Below are 18,798 nucleotides of genomic sequence, written 5' to 3' on the forward strand. Positions count from 1 at the left end.
AAGCCCGATGCGCCAACTCCATTGGCAAATGACACCCCTTCCCATAAACCATCCGGTAAGGGGTTGTGCCAATAGGAGTCTTGTAGGCCGTTCGGTATGCCCACAACGCATCATCCAACTTGCTCGACCAATCCTTTCTATCCGTTCTTACCGTCTTCATGAGGATTTCCTTGATTTGACGGTTGGACACTTCGACTTGTCCACTCGTTTGCGGATGATAAGGTGTGGCAATCCGGTGATTCACGCTATATCTCTTCAATAATTTCCCGAAGTTAAAGTTCTTGAAATGTAACCCACCATCACTTATGATAACTCTCGGAATGCCGAACCGGGCGAAGATGTTGGATTGAACAAATTTGCAAACCACCGAATGGTCGTTTGTGCGTGTTGCAATGGCTTCAATCCACTTAGAGACATAATCAACCGCCACCAGAATGTATAGAAAACCATTCGAATTCGGGAAGGGGCCCATAAAGTCAATGCCCCAAACATCAAATATTTCCACAACCAAGATCGGTTGTAAGGGCATTTCATCTCCTTTCGATATGCTTCCCATCTTTTGGCAATTGATGCAATTTCTAGCAAACTCGCAAGCATCTTTGAAAATGGTGGGCCAATAAAACCCACATGAGAGAACCCGGTAACCCGTTTTGTGCCCGCTAAAATGACCCCCACATGCGGATGAATGAGCATGGGTCAAAATTTCCAATACTTTCGTTTCGGGCACACACCTCCAAATAACTTGATCCGGCCCAATCTTTAAAAGATCTGGTTCATCCCAAATGTATTGCTTCACTTGAACCTTAAATTGTTGTCTTCGCTTTTTGGTCCAATGACTTGGGATGGCACCCGTGGCCAAATAATTTACGTAATGAGCGTACCACGGTGCAACAAATGTGGACACGGCTAGGAGTTGCTCATCGGGAAAACTTTCGTTTATCTCACTAACATCGTCAATCCCTTCAACCGGAATCCGAGACAAGTGATCCGCCACTAGATTCTCACTTCCCTTTTTGTTTCGGATTTCTAAATCAAATTCCTGCAACAGTAATACCCACCGAATCAACCGAGGCTTCGCATCCTTTTTCTCCATCAAATACCGGAGAACACTATGATCCGAGTATACCACAACTTTGCTCCCCCAAATGTACGAACGAAACTTATCCAAAGTATACACCACCGCTAATAATTCCTTCTTGGTTGTGGTGTAATTAAGTTGTGCTTCGGATAAAGTCTTGCTCGCATAATAGATAACCACCGGTTTCTTGTCAACTCGTTGACCCAAAAATGCACCAATAGTAGTGTCGCTTGCGTCACACACGATTTCGAATGGTTTCGACCAATCCGGCGGTTGTAAGATGGGAGCCTTCACCAAATATTCCTTCAAAACAGAAAAAGCTTGCATACACTCATTAGTAAAATCAAATGGGACATCCTTTGGTAACAAGTTGCACAGAGGCTTAGTGATAACACTAAATCCTTTAATGGAACGTCTATAAAAACCCGCGTGTCCCAAAAACGATCTTACCCCCTTAACATTTTTCGGAGGTGGCAAAGAGGCTATTACCCGTATTTTTGCCTTGTCCACCTCCATTCCCCTTTCTGAAATTACGTGACCCAACACAATGCCCTCTTGCACCATGAAATGACTTTTCTCCCAACTTAGCACTAAATTTTTCTCAACGCACCTTTTTAAAACTTTTTGTAATTCGTTAAGACATGATTCAAAACTAGTGCCAAAGATTGAAAAGTCATCCATAAACACTTCAAGCAGCTCCCCAACCATGTCCGAGAAGATACTCATCATACATCGTTGGAAAGTGGTCGGAGCATTACACAAGCCAAATGGCATTCGCCGAAAGGCGAAGGTGCCATATGGACAAGTGAAGGTCGTCTTGTGTTGGTCATCCAGGTGTATTGCTATTTGATTGTAACCCGAATACCCGTCCAAAAAGCAGTAATATTTTTGACCCGACAGTTTTTCAATGATTTGGTCAATAAAAGATAATGGGAAATGGTCCTTAGAAGTGGCGGCATTCAATTTTCGGTAGTCAATACATACACGCCACCCGGTAACCGGTCGGGTGGCAATTTATTCCCCATTTTCATCCTTGACTACTTGAATGACGGCCTTCTTAGGCACAACTTGGGTGGGACTCACCCAAGCACTATCCGAAATCAGATAGATAATTCCTGCATCCAACCATTTAATTACCTCCTGTTTAACTACCTCCGGTAGGTTCGGATTCAATCGCCTTTGAGCTTCTCGTGCCCACCGAATCAACCGAGGCTTCGCATCCTTTTTCTCCATCAAATACCGGACAACACTATGATCCGAGTATACCCCAACTTTGCTCCCCCAAATGTACGAACGAAACTTATCCAAAGTATACACCACCGCTAATAATTCCTTCTCGGTTGTGGTGTAATTAAGTTGTGCTTCGGATAAAGTCTTGCTCGCATAATAGATAACCACCGGTTTCTTGTCAACTCGTTGACCCAAAAATGCACCAATAGTAGTGTCGCTTGCGTCACACACGATTTCGAATGGTTTCGACCAATCCGGCGGTTGTAAGATGGGAGCCTTCACCAAATATTCCTTCAAAACAGAAAAAGCTTGCATACACTCATTAGTAAAATCAAATGGGACATCCTTTGGTAACAAGTTGCACAGAGGCTTAGTGATAACACTAAATCCTTTAATGGAACGTCTATAAAAACCCGCGTGTCCCAAAAACGATCTTACCCCCTTAACATTTTTCGGAGGTGGCAAAGAGGCTATTACCCGTATTTTTGCCTTGTCCACCTCCATTCCCCTTTCTGAAATTACGTGACCCAACACAATGCCCTCTTGCACCATGAAATGACTTTTCTCCCAACTTAGCACTAAATTTTTCTCAACGCACCTTTTTAAAACTTTTTGTAATTCGTTAAGACATGATTCAAAACTAGTGCCAAAGATTGAAAAGTCATCCATAAACACTTCAAGCAGCTCCCCAACCATGTCCGAGAAGATACTCATCATACATCGTTGGAAAGTGGTCGGAGCATTACACAAGCCAAATGGCATTCGCCGAAAGGCGAAGGTGCCATATGGACAAGTGAAGGTCGTCTTGTGTTGGTCATCCAGGTGTATTGCTATTTGATTGTAACCCGAATACCCGTCCAAAAAGCAGTAATATTTTTGACCCGACAGTTTTTCAATGATTTGGTCAATAAAAGATAATGGGAAATGGTCCTTAGAAGTGGCGGCATTCAATTTTCGGTAGTCAATACATACACGCCACCCGGTAACCGGTCGGGTGGCAATTTATTCCCCATTTTCATCCTTGACTACTTGAATGACGGCCTTCTTAGGCACAACTTGGGTGGGACTCACCCAAGCACTATCCGAAATCAGATAGATAATTCCTGCATCCAACCATTTAATTACCTCCTGTTTAACTACCTCCGGTAGGTTCGGATTCAATCGCCTTTGAGCTTCTCGTGTCGGCTTTGCATTTTCGGTGGTAATGATCTTGTGCATGACGATTGATGGACTAATTCCTTTAAGATCGGCAATCGTCCATCTGATAGCTCCCTTGTTGTCTTTCAAAACCTCCAATAAGGCTTGCTCTTGTGCCAACTCCAAATTAGAGGCAATAATGACCGGCAAAGTGTCATTATCCCCTAAAAACGCATATTTCAAGTGGCTCGGCAAGTCTTTGAGCTCCAACCTTGGCGGCTCTTCCAATGACGGTTTAGTCCCCGAATTGATCTCCGTCGGCAAATTTTCAAATTGGTGAGTCCATGGTGGTCGACCTTCCCTCAAGGCCATAGCATCTTGCTTCTCTTCTTCAACCCGGAGTGCATAAGCATGTACCTGTTCAGAAAAATCACACAAACAAACTTCCATACCATCCTCATCATACTCATGCGGGTTGCATCCTTCAACTATATCTGCCATGAAACACTTGTCAACACCATTAGCATTAGAATTGTTAGTGAAAACGTTCAAACGCAATTTTCGATTACCAAAAGTCATATCGAATGTACCAAATCTACAATCGATGACAGCATGTGTGGTGCTCAAAAATGGCCGACCCAAAATTACATTTTGTTGTTGTTTTGGATCCGCAGACGAATAGTCCAAAACTAGAAAGTCAACCGGGTAATAAAACTCATCAATTTTAACAATTACATTTTAAACCATCCCTCGGGGTAACTTATGGGACAAATCGGCCAAAACAACCGTTGTCTCTACCCTTGCTAACGGACCAAAATCATATTTGTCATATAAACCCCCCGGTAAAATGCTAACCCCGGCTCCAAGATCTAGTAACGCCTTCGCCATTTGAAAATTACCCACTTGAATGTTAATTAATGGCGTACCTGGATCTTGGAGCTTAGGAGGAAGCTCCCCATTCAAAACCGCACTCACTTGCCCGATTAAGTCCACCCGCTTAGGCACTTTCTTCTTGTTTTACCTTTTTTGTGTACATAACTCTTTTAAAAATTTTGCATAGGCGGGTACTTGTTTTATTGCATCAAGGAGTGGGAGGTTAATTTTAACTTGTTTAAACATATCCCACAACTCTTCTTTTTGGGGACCTCTTGATGCAATAAAATTTTTCTTTCCCGGGTCAAGTAAAGCCGATGGAAACGGGACTTGACTCGGTTCACCCTCAATTTTTTCATTTTTTTCATTTTCACCCAAACCCGGTTTGTTAACATTTGATTCTTTTGATTTTACCGGTGAAACTTCCTCATCACTTTCAATACCCGTGATATCCTCAACCACCCCCTCAACCAATTCGGGTGACAAATTGGCTTTAAATTCTTTTCCACTTCTCAAGACACTAACATGATTAATATTAACATTACCTTGTGACGAACCATGTGAAGAGTTTACCTTGGTGTCGCTAGGAAGTTGACCTTTTCCCTTCTTCAATTCCGCTACATCGGTTGCCAATTGACCCATTTGGGTTGTTAGTGATTGGATAGTCTTGTCACGAACTTCATCTTTTTGCATTCGGACTTCATAGAGTTGGTTTCTCTTTCGCATTTCCGCTTGCATACTCTTCAACATATCCATCATTTCATTTCCGCCCGACGACCCCCCTTGTTCTTGACCCGTTTGGTACTGCCTTTGATAGTCTTGATTGTTTCCACCTCTATACCCACTTTGATTGTTATAAGGTTGACGCGAACCAAAGTTACCTTGGCTACCTTGAAAATTCGGGTTAGATTGATTTGAGGGGTTCCCGTACCGAAAATTTGGGTGGTTCCTCAACCCGGGGTGGTAAGTATTAGAATTCATGTTGTTATAATTTCTACCACCCCCTCCTTAACCTTGAACGGCATGAACTTCTTCATATTGCCCTTCCACCATTCCTTGGCAATTTTCAGCCGCATGACCTATTTCATTACACAATGCACAAACATCATAAATTTGGTTAGTGGTTTGAACATTACCGTCATCTATTGCGTGCACTTGAGGTCGGGCAATGGCCGGTCGTGCTCTCCTTGATGCTTGAGCTTTTCGTTTTGATGTAGTTGCCATACTCTCCAAAAACTCCCAATCATCATTCTCGTAATTTGTACCAAAAGTCCCACCGGTGATAGACATTAAATCACGAGCATCTTCAGCACTCAACCCCTCGTGAAAAGCATTCATTAATTCCCACAATTCAATTCCATGGTGAGGGCAATTTTTGATCATCATATTGAAACGCTCAAAAGCCTCATGAAACATTTCACGATGTTTTTGTTGGAAACTCCTCAACCCTTTTCTAGCATCATTCGTCTTTTGAGCAGTGTAAAATTCATCCAAAAAGGTTTGTTGCATTTCCCCCCATGTATATATAGATGCTGAAGGTAATGTGTAGAACCACTTTTTCGCCTTGTCTTCCAAAGAAAATTGGAATAATACCAATTTAATATCATCGGCTGAGAATCCTTGACTCCCAAGAGTGTTGCAAATCGAGTCATAAGCCTCAAATGAAAGTAAGGCTCCTCCGTTGCTAAACCCTTATATTTTGGCAAGCTTTGCAATGAGTTAGTCCTCACTTCAAATGTCCTCCCTTGATCATTGTGAGGAATGACTACCGGTGAAGGATTATGAGTGATTACCGGCTTAAAATGCGCTTCAATGCCCCTCACATTTTCTCTAAGATGCCTCCTTGGTACACCGAACCTACCCCTTGGAGGAATAGGACCCATTGGCCTTGGTACATGCCCTTGTGGTGCAATTGGTTGTTGAAACTGTTGTTGTGGCATCTGTGGGCGTTGAATTGGTCTTTGGAATTGTGGTTGTACGTGTTGCGGTCGAACTTGTTGCAATGGTGTAGGGCGTTGCATTTGTGGCCCTTGTGGTCTTAGCCGAATGTGTTGTGGTATGAGTTGTTGTTGTTGTTGTACTCCACCAACACTTGGCATTACTTGCATTTGACCTTGCATGTATCCGAATTCCCCTTGATTTCCATCATCCCCATAAGCATACCCGTCTTCATCAAAACCTTCAAACTCCTCATATCCTTCATCATACCCATCTCCTTGAATTCCCGAAGATTGCCCAAATGGGAGAGTCGAGTACTGAAAACCCGATTGGTGTTGTGGTCTAAAAGAGGGCATAGCATGCACAATAGTTGAATTTGGTGCAATTGTGAAGTTAGATGATGATTGACCCGTAGTTGGGGGAAAGAAGTGGGATAATGGTGGGATTGTGGTAGAAGGGTTAAGGGTAATGGCGGGTTCGACTTGGGTAGTGATCGGTTGAGTGACATTGGTTGGTGTGAATTCGACACTGGTATTAGGTAAAGTGGTGTTTGGTGATGGTTGAGTGGAAGTAGGTATAAAGGATGAGGTCGTTTGACCCGTTGTAGGTGGAATTTGTGAATCAGCCATGATGTTTCTCGGTGTGATGGGTGAAGTGGGTGAACCAATAATCTTGTTTTCCCGTACTAAAACTTTGTTTTGCCTTAGCGTTCTTTCAATTTCCGGATCAAACGATAGCGGTGATGACCTGTGAGAGCCCCTAGTATGCATACACCTGAAGTACCTGCACACTAAACACAACCAGCGTAAACCCGAAAATAACAAAACAAAACTATTAAACTAACACACGTTGCGCACTACTCCCCGGCAACGGCGCCAAAATTTGACGTGATGTCGTGGTCACAATCAAATTTAATCCAATTACAACTAATAGTTAGCGGTAAGTGGGTATCGAACTCAGGGAGTATGTGGAAAAAGTGTGATTTTATAGCTTTGCACTTAAAATAAAATTAAACTAAATTGCAGAAATTAAAATTCAAGAGTTGTTTGTTTTGGTTTTACGAACTACTATGAACTACTTAAATTGCAAATCAAAGATTAAGTTTGTAAACAGATTAGGAACAAGCGACCATCCTAAATTTCCAGTTTGCTTTTGACAATTGTGTTTAAATTCACTAGAAAGAATAGCATAGACATGATTCGTGTATAATTGTTTGTTGCGATAAAAGGGAACTAAGTACTCGGATTATGACAATGCGAGGTTGTTACCCGATAACCAATTGATTAATATCCACCACTAATCCCTCCCGTGATATCTCGATTGTCAACGACACCAAGAACGTAGGGTTTAGAATATGATTATAACATCAATCAACAATTTACAAACAAACATTCACACACCATAATAAACAAACAAACATTGCAAGTCTATTATTCTAGAAATACGAATCTAAACACAAAAGTCATAGACAAACCTTCAATTCAGGATGATCACCATAAGTTTAGCCACACATAGCTCGGTGAATCATCATAGCAACAAGTTCAATGTTCATACGGATCGAAAACACAAACGAATTGTTTAGAAAATGTTTACAACCAAGCAAGATAGCCAAAATCGCCCCTAGCAAGTTCCCAAACCGTCCAATGATGAGAATAGATGAAAAGACACCATAAAATTGACTTAATGAGGGCAGTTACGATTCTGTCGCAGCCTCCACCGTAAATTACGGTATCACCGTAATTTACGGTGATGTTCAAAGTGTTACGGTGATTTGAAACTGAGTTACGGTGGGTTCTTTTGACATTTCAGGGCCACCGTAAATTACAGTGGCCACCGTAATTTACAGTGGACCCCTAAAATGTGTGCCTTGTTTCTTCTTTCGTTCCGCACACGACCCGTTCATCTTCAAACCCTCCAAAGCTGCATTTTATCCACTTTAAGCTACCAAACCGCACCTGAGACATAAGCAACAGAAGTTATCTAATTCAAGGTAATTACACACTTAAATGAGGGATAAACTTGTGTTTTAACATCATAAAGGGTTGTCTAATGGACCACCCGTCAACGACCGTGCATCATGTTTTTTCTACAGATTTATAACCCCGGCTCTGAGTAGCCAGATCTTTCAAAAATCAACAAGTTTTTGTGAAAACGGGTCAGAAAATCCACCGGATGTTCACGATACGTACGATTCAAACAAGGGTTAGGGTTTCGCTTGTATTTATGAAGGGAACCCTAAAAAGCCTTGAAGAATCGGATGAATCTAACCTAGACAAAGATAAAACAAGAAATCTACAAGAAAGAACATACCGTGCGAAGAGATGTGTGAAACCGTGCGAAGAAACCATGCGATTTGAGGCAAAATCGCTCTGGAACGGCTGTCTGCAGTTAGGGTTCGCGAATGAGGGGAATGGCAGCAGATGGGGGTTTTTATAATGTACAAATGACAAAACTGCCCCTGCCTCATGCACGGTCGTGCGACAGCTCGCACGGTTGTGCATCACCGACATTGTTCAACCCTGCACGCTGTTCTCGGAGATGCACCGGGGGTGCGACTCATGGTGCCGATCTGCTCGCAACCGCACGGACGTGCGACGCTTGGCACGGTCGTGCAACAGCTGCAGATCAGTTTTTTCTGCAGAAGCCATTTCCAGCAACTGTTTTGGCCGTTTTTCGCCAATTTTTTCAACACGCAAACTGTTTTAACAATATACCAACATAGAACCTTCGCTCGGCACGTATAAAAACTGTACAAAATAACAGAAACTACCAAACACACCTAAATTACGCTAAAACTACAAAAACACATAAAAGGACGATTCTACCCCTAAAGCGCCAAAGACGCTCTTGCTACATTTTTTTATCCGCGAGTCAGTAGCGTAGACTCATGCTAAATTTTTGTCGGCGAGTCGATAGCAAGACTCATGATAAATTTTTGTCGGCGAGTCGATTGCAAGACTCATGCTAAATTTTTGTCGGCGAGTCGATAGCAAGACTCATGTCCCCACACTTGTTACATGTGCGGGTCATTACCACGCCTATTCGGATTCTGCTCTATATTGCCTGGAAGACCACCTGGGGGTCTCTTAGACATCATCTGTGCCAGCTGACCAACCTGATTCTCGATATTCTGAATTGAGGCTTTGTGACTCCTCATTTCTCCCTCATGGGAAAGAAAACGATCCTCACTCTGCTGGTAGCGTTTTTCAGCCAACTGATTCGCACTCGAGGAGCTAGTAAGAAGCTGAGCCATCATATCCTCCAGCTTGGAACTAGACTGAGGGGCCTGCTGTTGGGAGCTACTCCCAGTGCCCTGATTCTGATACGAATATTGACGCTGCTGGTAAGGTTGCTTGTATGGCTGGAACTGCTGACCCTGACCCTGCTGTGTGTAGATCCCAAAATGTATCCGGATCACAGTGGTTGGTTGTTTTAACCCACAACACCTATTGATTAGGTGTTTGAGTTATGTAAAGTCAAGAAGAAACAAAGATGAAGGTGAAGCTAATGGATTAATGAATACAACAAGTGTTGTATTGAATCCAAACAATAAGATATAACAATAAACAACCTTGGATATCAGATTTGAGCACTAGATCAACAAGAGAAGGTAACAACACTAATATTCATCAAAGAGCCAAAAGCTTGGCTAGGTTACAATGCTTGGGGTATTTATAGTGAACTCCTGACTTGCCAGCAAATTTATAAATTTGCTGGAATCTTAACTACACCAAGTCAGGATTACTAATTCTAGAGAATTACAAAATAAGCCCCTATACATTCAAAATAGCTACAAACTACTATTAAACTGATCCAGCACAAGAATCAACGATCTCATAAGCTCTAACAATATCCCCCTAGATCGTTGCATACTTGTCTTTTCATTCTTCGGTAGTTGCTGCTGGATTCTCAGTAGCTTGCTTCTCGGGCTCTGATGGATTTTCTTCGATAACTATTGTTTCTGGTGGTGCCACGGTCTCGGTCGGTGCTTCCGGAGTTTCTTGAGTAACATTAGCTTCACACGTTGGTTGGTCCTCCTTAGCGACCTCATATGTGGATGAGGCCGGAGGTGTTGGTGTTGTTTGCGAGGTTGTGGTAGGTTCAGTTGCTGAAGCAGAACTTCCTTCCTTCGTTCGCTCGTGCTTCTTTTTCTTCCTCGCTTCTTTCTTCTTTTGATCCTTTTCCTTTCTCTTTTCCATTTTGTCAACCATATCCAGCATATCTCTTTTTAGCCTCCATGCTCGCTCCACCGCTCTCGAAAATAACGCCGCCTCCTCCAAATTTGCATTTCCTGCGCCTATGTTTATGCGGCTGGCATTTAGTATTGTCAAATCAGAGAGCCCAAACATGAAGACATCCATTGGATCCAGAATACGGATATCTTCATTTTCATTTGATCTTATAACAGCTTCACCGGTATTACTGTCATAGAACCATTTCTTGAAGTTTGTGAGAGCAACAGGAGCTTCTTCTGGAAGTTTGATCCGAGTGACAACTTTAGCTGGGTTGATTACCCACGTCACCTTCCCTTTTCCAGTAACTGGATCGATGGTTGTTTTGGACACTCTGCGCCTTGGTCGCTGAGGAGCGTGATTTTGGAATCCCTTGTTACATTCCTTAGCAATTATACGTTCAAAGTCCCTTCCTATTCCTCTTTCTTCGTGATTTAGTAAGTCTAGACGCCCAAGTTCCCTGAGATCCCATCTCGGAAGTGTGAATAGATCAAATCCAGTTTCAAAGTACTGAATTACTCCACCGCGTCTTTTTACCACGAACATTCCTCTAAGATTATCATACTTCCAACTGATAATCTTATCAGTAGCCTCAGATTTCTCAACTTTGATAACTTGATGAAAATCAGGAAGTCGTTCTCTTTCCTTTTTGAACCATTCCGGGTGCTCGGGAGCGAATGTTTTTCCATTTGCTTGCTCGTATAGAACTTCATCCTCAAGCCCCCATTCGATGAACTTTGATGGCATATCTTCCCGATCTACCGCTTCTTCATCACTTTCATTACCTTCCGATACCTTGTCAACTGACTCTAACCGCCTCTTCTTTGCTTCAGCCTCTTTTTCTTTTCGAGATGTTTCTTCTTCAATAAAAGCATCGAAGTCAAAGATTTCGTCAAACGTGAACATTGGTTCGATTTTCATTTTCTCACACATTCCTCGCATCATCCTGTACATTTTCTCTAGCCCTGCTTGCTGAAACCTGATGAATTTGGACTGCTTAGCCATGTACGCAGTCATATCTTTGTTTTTCTTCCTCTGGTCTTTAAGCTTTTCCCTGAGGATGTTGGTATCATTCACTTGATTTTTCAATAAGCAGATTTCTTTTGCCACTGAAGGCCCGGAGTCTTTGATTAACTTGTCATACAGGTCTTGGAAGGGGCGAACCCTTTGCGGAGGAACCGGAGGCCTTGAAATCCTTGTAGGCTTTACTGGAGACACATTTGATGGGCCTTGACTTGCTTGGACTTCATCGGGATCAACAAGTATGGCGTCAACAAATTCATTCATTGTTTGAATTTCTTCAGGTATCGTTTCGGGCCTTTCTGTGGGAGATATTTCTTTACGCTTTAAACTCTTCTCTCTTTTCTCCTTCTCTTGCAGAACGTGAATTGCTTTCAGATCTTTGATGTGTTGGCGGTGCTGCTCTTCAGATTCAGCTGCCCTTATGCTTGCACCCATGAAACGTTCAGAGCTTTCTGTTGTCTTTTTCTTCTTGGGCGGTTCCCCTTCAGCAGGTTGTTTTTCTTTTCTTTTCCCTTTACTGCGTTCTTCTCTTGCAGCTGCTTCGGCTTGAGCCTGAGCAACTCTCTGCTGTTTTTCTCTTACTCCCTCTTTGTACTTCTGATAAGCTGCCTTAACAATTGGTAATCTTTCTGCTCTGTACATCCAATCATGCAGCAACACCCATTCATTGGTCTTTATTTCAGTATACTATCGGCTGGTAGGGACATGAAACTTGTAAACGTTTCCATCATTCGGGAGATCCTTGTGTTGATCGTTGATAAGCATTTGAATGAATCTAGGGTACATCGCCCACGTAGCTCCGTTTGCATTTTCACGCATGTAGTTGAATATTAAGCCCGAGAAGTTGAACTTCTGATTTAGGCATAAATTCAACATGGCCGCCGACCATTCCAGGTTCAGCCCATCAAATCCACCTTTTCGATGAGCTAGACTCATAGAGATCACATGAACGATGAATCTCCAATCTCGGGTGAGTCCACCTCTCTTGATTTCTTTCTTATTGCGGAAGTCTCCAACATATCCCATTCCTCTAAAACCATCAAGGACATCATCTTGACTTAGACTTAACGGATCTTGATTGTTGTCTTGAAACCTTAACACCTGACGAATTCTGTCTTCAGTCACCTCCACTCTCTTGTTACGAACGGTTGAAACTATTCCTGGTTTGTTGTTGATGGATTCTAGCTTCACGTTTTGCCAGAAGTCTTGAATATGTATGGGGTAGACTGTAACGGATGTCTCCACAGCGTATCCGATCCTGCTAGTACGCACCCATCTGGTTACATCTTCAAAATCAGTAGGCACTTCATCTAGATTTATGCTTTGATTGTGCTTAAGCGTTTTATCCCATTCCAGATTCTTCACCATACTGCACATTACACGGAAAACGAGGCAAGTTAGAATGGATAATTACTCGATGAACTATGCAGAGAATGGAATTTACAAGAAATGTACACAATTTTATTAAATATTTAATTAAATTAAATGAATTAAAAGAAATCAAAAGATTGATATCTTCGCTGCCAAATCAAGCTATGATCGCTGGTGTCGGTTATCGAGCTTCGAAAATTAGGTCAGTCAGCGATGATGATTCATCATCGCTGACTTCGCTAGTTGACTAGATATCGGAGTCGTCGCTAACATCGCTCGATGACCGAACATGATCGGTGACAATAACTTCGCTAAGTTCGCTAGTCGATCAGACCATGAGATAAATTCGCTGGCGAAATTAATGAAGACATGGTTTCTTTTACCGGAAACGGTTTACCAGCGAAGACAACAATCTAAATCGCTACACGAGCAAAAATAGATCATTTGCTGGTTGCTCAAACTCGCGTTCGAGACTTTTGAGATTCCCACTTAAATCTGCTGTCTTCGCTGGCATCATGTTAATATCGTTGTATTCAAAAATTTCTTGAAAAACCCTTTTTACAAAACCCTCTTAGCAGTTCATATCCGACTGATCCCTAGTGGTTTTTGCCCAAATTTAAACTTTATACAATCAATATATGTCGGATTAAACACTGATATGAACACTAACATTATCTAACACACTTCATAAATTCCTTATAACCCAATAAACAACCGAAAACCCATTCACGACCCACCCAATGGTTGAAACATTAACTAATGATCAGACAATGAAAACACGAAATCAGAATGATCGATAAACTGTACAACAACACATACCTGATGATCTTGAATGAAAGTGAATCTTGTGTTGATTTGAGATGATGTTTGGTGATAAACAGAGAAGATGAAAAACCGTAAGTGTTTGGGTGAAAGTTTTGAAAAATTTACAAACGGTTAAAAAGTGTATATATATGTACGGATTCAGATAACCAGCGAAATAGTAATTTCGCTGGTATCTTAATTTCGCCGCTATGGTCCCTTTTTCAAACCGTTTCTAATTTTGCTTGATGATTTCAAACTTTTTCAAAAAACGTGCCCATTTTTTATTAAAGAGATGTTTATTTCGAGATATTTACAACAATGCTAAAAATTGGGCCATTTTGACTCCGAACTTCAAAAATCTTGCTCTGGGAGGCTCCATTTAACTCAGATTTTCTTGAAATATTTGATGCTTACCGAACTTGCCTGCAGAAGATCACATTGCTAACACTTGCCAAATTCTTAATATATTGTTATTATTTTGCTAACCAGGGCACAAGAAAAACTGTCAGTATGTTTGTCCACTTAAATCCATGCATCCTTCTTTCAACATACCTTCGGAGAGCTCTTTTTATCATGTTTTTGGTAATATTGACAAGTCTTCGATGGCCCCCACACAAGCTATTGAAAATAGAATCATTACGCCCTCATGGGTCCCACATCAGGACATACCCCCGCGATCAAGGTATGCACAAAGATTCCTCATAACAGGTGAGTATATTGGCTTCATTCTCTTCAACGATAGAACGGAGATCAGGTCTGTACTTTCGTACAACAGAGATCCCAAGAGCTATCGAGGGCTGAGACAGACAGCTCGGCTAACAGGTCAGTACCACCGTACAGCAGAGTTGCCAAACTAATCTATCAAAGGATTCTGGCCAAAAATGGCGCTTATTATGGATTTTGGCCAAAAATGGCGCTTATTAGAAAGGGTTTGGCCTTTTTTTATTTTTTTTTAAGGCACTTATTATTAAAAGAATATCATAGCGTCTAGGTCAGCATGTATCTGGATGCAGCAGAAGAATGACTATAATATCCCCCGAATGAAATACCAATATAAAGACCCGAAATCTCAGATTTTGGCAATCTATCAACGCAAGATTCAAGACCATTAAGCCATATGCCGCAACGTGTTACCCACTGAGATGCGTAATGTCTGAGAAAAGCCAGAATTCTTGTGTAGACATTATGTTTTGCTCCCTAACAGCAGTTTACTCGTTGGTGTTGCTGAATCTACCGACATGTCGTTGCTTGGTACCCCGATTTCTTTTTGTTTTCTGTGATAGCAAGAAATGACAGAGTGTTAGCAATTTTCTATCACTTCCTCTCGCAGGAGTCAGATATAAGCAAACGTTTGGATTTTCTGAATATATCCCCCCTAAAATCTTTATTTTTGTGAGTCCATTTTCCCGAAAATAAAATTTTAATAAGAAAATCTTTTTGGTGAGCAACGATTTCCGGTACTTGTTTTACTTTCAACAAACGTTTTTTTTTTTTTTTTTTTTTTTTAACAACACAAGATTCATTTCCAGTCAAGGAAATTGACCATTTCCAACCAGGTTACCAACTGGTTGAAACGAGTTTTGTCGAAAGCTTTCGTGAAGATGTCGGCCCGTTGCTGCGTTGTATCCACTGGCACCACTTGAATATATCCCTTTTCATAAGCATCTCGAATTGCGTGAATACGAATTTCGATGTGCTTTGTTCTTGAGTGGTGTATGGGGTTCTTCACAATTCCTAGACACGCTTCATTGTCGATGAATATAGGAGTCTTCATGATGTTGATTCCGTAATCCAGCAACTGATTTTGTATCCAAAGAACTTGTGAACAGCAACTGTTGGCCGCGGTGTATTCTGCTTGAGCGGTTGATGTGGAGACTGTTGTTTGCTTCTTGCTCTGCCATGAAATCAAGCGGTTTCCCAAGAATTGACATCCTCCTGATACAGACCTGCGATCTACTTTACAACCTGCATGATCACTGTCAGAATATGCAATTAAATCAAAATTACTATCTTTAGGATACCAGAGCCCTAGTTTCGGAGTTCCTTTGAGATAGCGGAAGATGCGCTTTACAGCAATTTCATGGGATTCCTTGGGATTTGTTTGGAAACGAGCACAAAGACAAACTGCCCACATGATGTCTGGTCTACTGGTCGTCAAGTACATCAGGGAACCGATCATTGAGCGATAAAAGGATTTGTTTACTGGCTTTCCCTGAGGATCTAGAGTGAGTTCTGTTTGAGAGGCGAATGGCGTGCTTGCAACTTTACAATCGTTCATGTTGTACTTCGTGAGAATGTCTCGAATGTACTTTGCTTGATGAATAAGAATCCCATCCTCCTTTTGCTTCACTTCTAGCCCCAAGAAGAAATTCAGCTCTCCCATCATGCTCATCTCGAATTTCGCCTTCATGACAGTTTCGAATTCTCTGCACAGAGCTTCGTTGGTTGACCCAAAGATGATATCGTCGACATAGATTTGCACGAGCATTACATCCCCTCCGATCTTTTTGGTAAATAAAGTCATGTCGATCTTCCCTCTGGTATATCCACATTCCAACAAATAAGTGGACAAGGTCTCGTACCAAGCGCGTGGAGCTTGATGAAGACCATAAAGTGCTTTATCTAGCTTGAAGTAACGACCTGGAAAGTGTGGATCTTCGAACCCTGGAGGCTGACATACGTAAACTTCTTCCTTTACTTTCCCGTACAGAAACGCACTTTTAACATCCATTTGAAAGACTTTGAAGTTTCTATATGAGGCGTATGCCAGGAATATTCTGATTGCCTCCAATCGTGCGACTGGAGCAAAGACTTCTTCGTAGTCAATCCCTTCTTCTTGACGAAAACCCTGTACGACCAATCTGGCCTTGTTCTTGATCACCACTCCACGATCATCCATCTTGTTTCGAAAGACCCATTTAGTGCCAATTGGAAACTTTCCATCAGGTAAATCTACTAGTTCCCAAACTTTAAGTTTCCTGAACTGAGACAGCTCTTCTTGCATTGCCTGAACCCAACTAGAGTCTTGAATAGCGTCTTCGATGTCACGTGGAACTGATTGCGATAGAAAAGCTGCGAAGAGACCTTTTTTGATGCTAGACGACTGCCCGCGTGTACGTACTCCTTCTTCTACAGCGCCGATGACGTTTTCAAGAGGATGATTTCTATTTGTCTTGTATCCGGCATTTGTCAGAGATTCAATCTGCTGCGGAAGGTTGGTGAAGTGTTCGTCTACGTAAATCACTGGTGGATCATCTTCTTGAGTTGGCTCATTCACATTCGCCTGTGAAGAAGAAGCACCATTGTCTTGGGTGTTCTCAGGCGAAGTGTCACCAGTTGTTTCATTTACAGCCAGAATAGGATCAGCGGATGATGGGGATAAGCGGGTGGTGAAAGGAGTCAAGCCAATGTCAGACGAGTCAAACAATGGTTCAACTTGAGTGTCTTCGACTGGTTCATGGTCTGGTACAATCTCCGGAATTTCAAAGTTGTTGAAGATCACTCCCACATCATAGAACCAATCAGGGGTACTTCCGGTGTTGGTGTAATTTCCTTCTTGAAAGTCAACGTAGTAAGATTCAATTACCATCTTCGTTCGTTTGTTGTAAACACGGTAAGCCTTCTGTGTGGATGAATACCCCATAAAGTAGCAGATATTGCCCACTGCTTCAAACTTGACGAGATTTTCTTGAGTGTTTAAAAGAGTGCACGAACATCCGAATGGTCTGAAGAAATCTATAAGTGGCTTTCTTTTGAAGAGAAGCTCATATGCTGTCTTTCCATGAGGTTTCACGATGAGCACCCTGTTTAGAACGTAGCATGCCGTATTAACTGCTTCTGCCCAGAAGATAATTCGAAGCTTGGAGTCCACCAGCATGGTTCTTGCAGCTTCGATCAGCGTTCTATTCTTGCGTTCAGCAACTCCATTTTGTTGGGGAGTTCTGGCTACACTATATTGAAGATGAATTCCTTTTTCTGCAGAGAATGATATGAAGGTCTGATTTTTGAACTCGGACCCGTTGTCGCTTCTGATAGACTTACCTTTCAGCTTGGTCACGTTCTCAATCAGGGGAATGAATGATTTTAACACTTCAGCTGTCTCGCTCTTTGCTTCAAGAAAATATACCCACGAAAACCGAGAGTAATCATCTGTTACAACCAAACAATAAGAGCTTTTAGCAAGACTTTTAACACTGATAGGACCGAAAAGATCCATGTGCAACAATTGAAGTGGTGCAGAAATCGTGTTCACTGCTTTGGACTTGTGTGGTTTCTTATGCTGCTTTCCCTGGGCGCATGCAATACATTTTTCAGAAAATGGAAATTCTTTAATTGGAAGACCTCTAACTAAGTTTAACTTAGAGAGTTTGTTCATATTTTTGAAATTAACATGGCCCAGTCGTCTATGCCAAAGCAGTGACTCCGATTCTGAAGCTTTGGAGATTAAGCATGTCAAGTTGTCATTTGTCTTGGCATTTTTCATGTTGAGCACGTATGTGTTGTTCTGTCTTGGAGCAGTGAGCATGATCATTTCTGCAGGAACAACATAACCGGGCTTCAGGAACAAGCATTCCATATCATTGAAGAGCACTGAGATTCCTTTATCGCAGACTTGAGAGACACTCATGAGATTATAGCACAGCTCAAGAACATAGTTGACATTCTCTAACGTGAGGGCTTCGGACACCACATCTCCTACTCCAACAATCTTTCCTCCCTTTTCGTCGCCAGCAAAAGACACGAAATCACCATCAATAAAGCGGAAGTTTTTCAGCAGTTCCTTCAATCCAGTCATGTGTCTTGAACATCCGCTGTCGACGTGCCAGATATATTCCATGAGCATTCGAAGCCATTTCTGGAGTTTATTCTGATATTCACAAATATACAAATATACAAATTAGTTTGATTTGGGAACCCAGATCTGCTTCATTTCAAATCTATCGTGGTTTTGACCAACTTTGACCTCTTTTTGTTTCCAAAGATACGCAGTTGACTCAACCAGATTTTTAACAGATTTCTTAAGATAATTTAGTTGATGTGTGACGTTCGTAATAAAATCATGCTCTGGTTTAGGAAACTTTTGGGTTTTACAATGTTTCGCTGTATGTCCTA

At 41.8% G+C, this 18,798-nt stretch overlaps 1 non-coding gene across 1 annotated transcript; it reads left to right on the plus strand.

Annotated features, from left to right (window-relative positions):
- The first annotated feature begins 5,672 nt into the window (after nucleotides 1-5,672).
- Nucleotides 5,673-5,778, plus strand: LOC118488662. The gene has a single exon (XR_004885206.1). It is a non-coding gene; the product is annotated as a small nucleolar RNA R71 (small nucleolar RNA).
- The last annotated feature ends 13,020 nt before the right edge of the window (nucleotides 5,779-18,798 follow it).

This window comes from Helianthus annuus, chromosome 16 (genome assembly GCF_002127325.2).
Source record: "Helianthus annuus cultivar XRQ/B chromosome 16, HanXRQr2.0-SUNRISE, whole genome shotgun sequence".
NCBI classification, from domain to species: domain Eukaryota; kingdom Viridiplantae; phylum Streptophyta; class Magnoliopsida; order Asterales; family Asteraceae; genus Helianthus; species Helianthus annuus.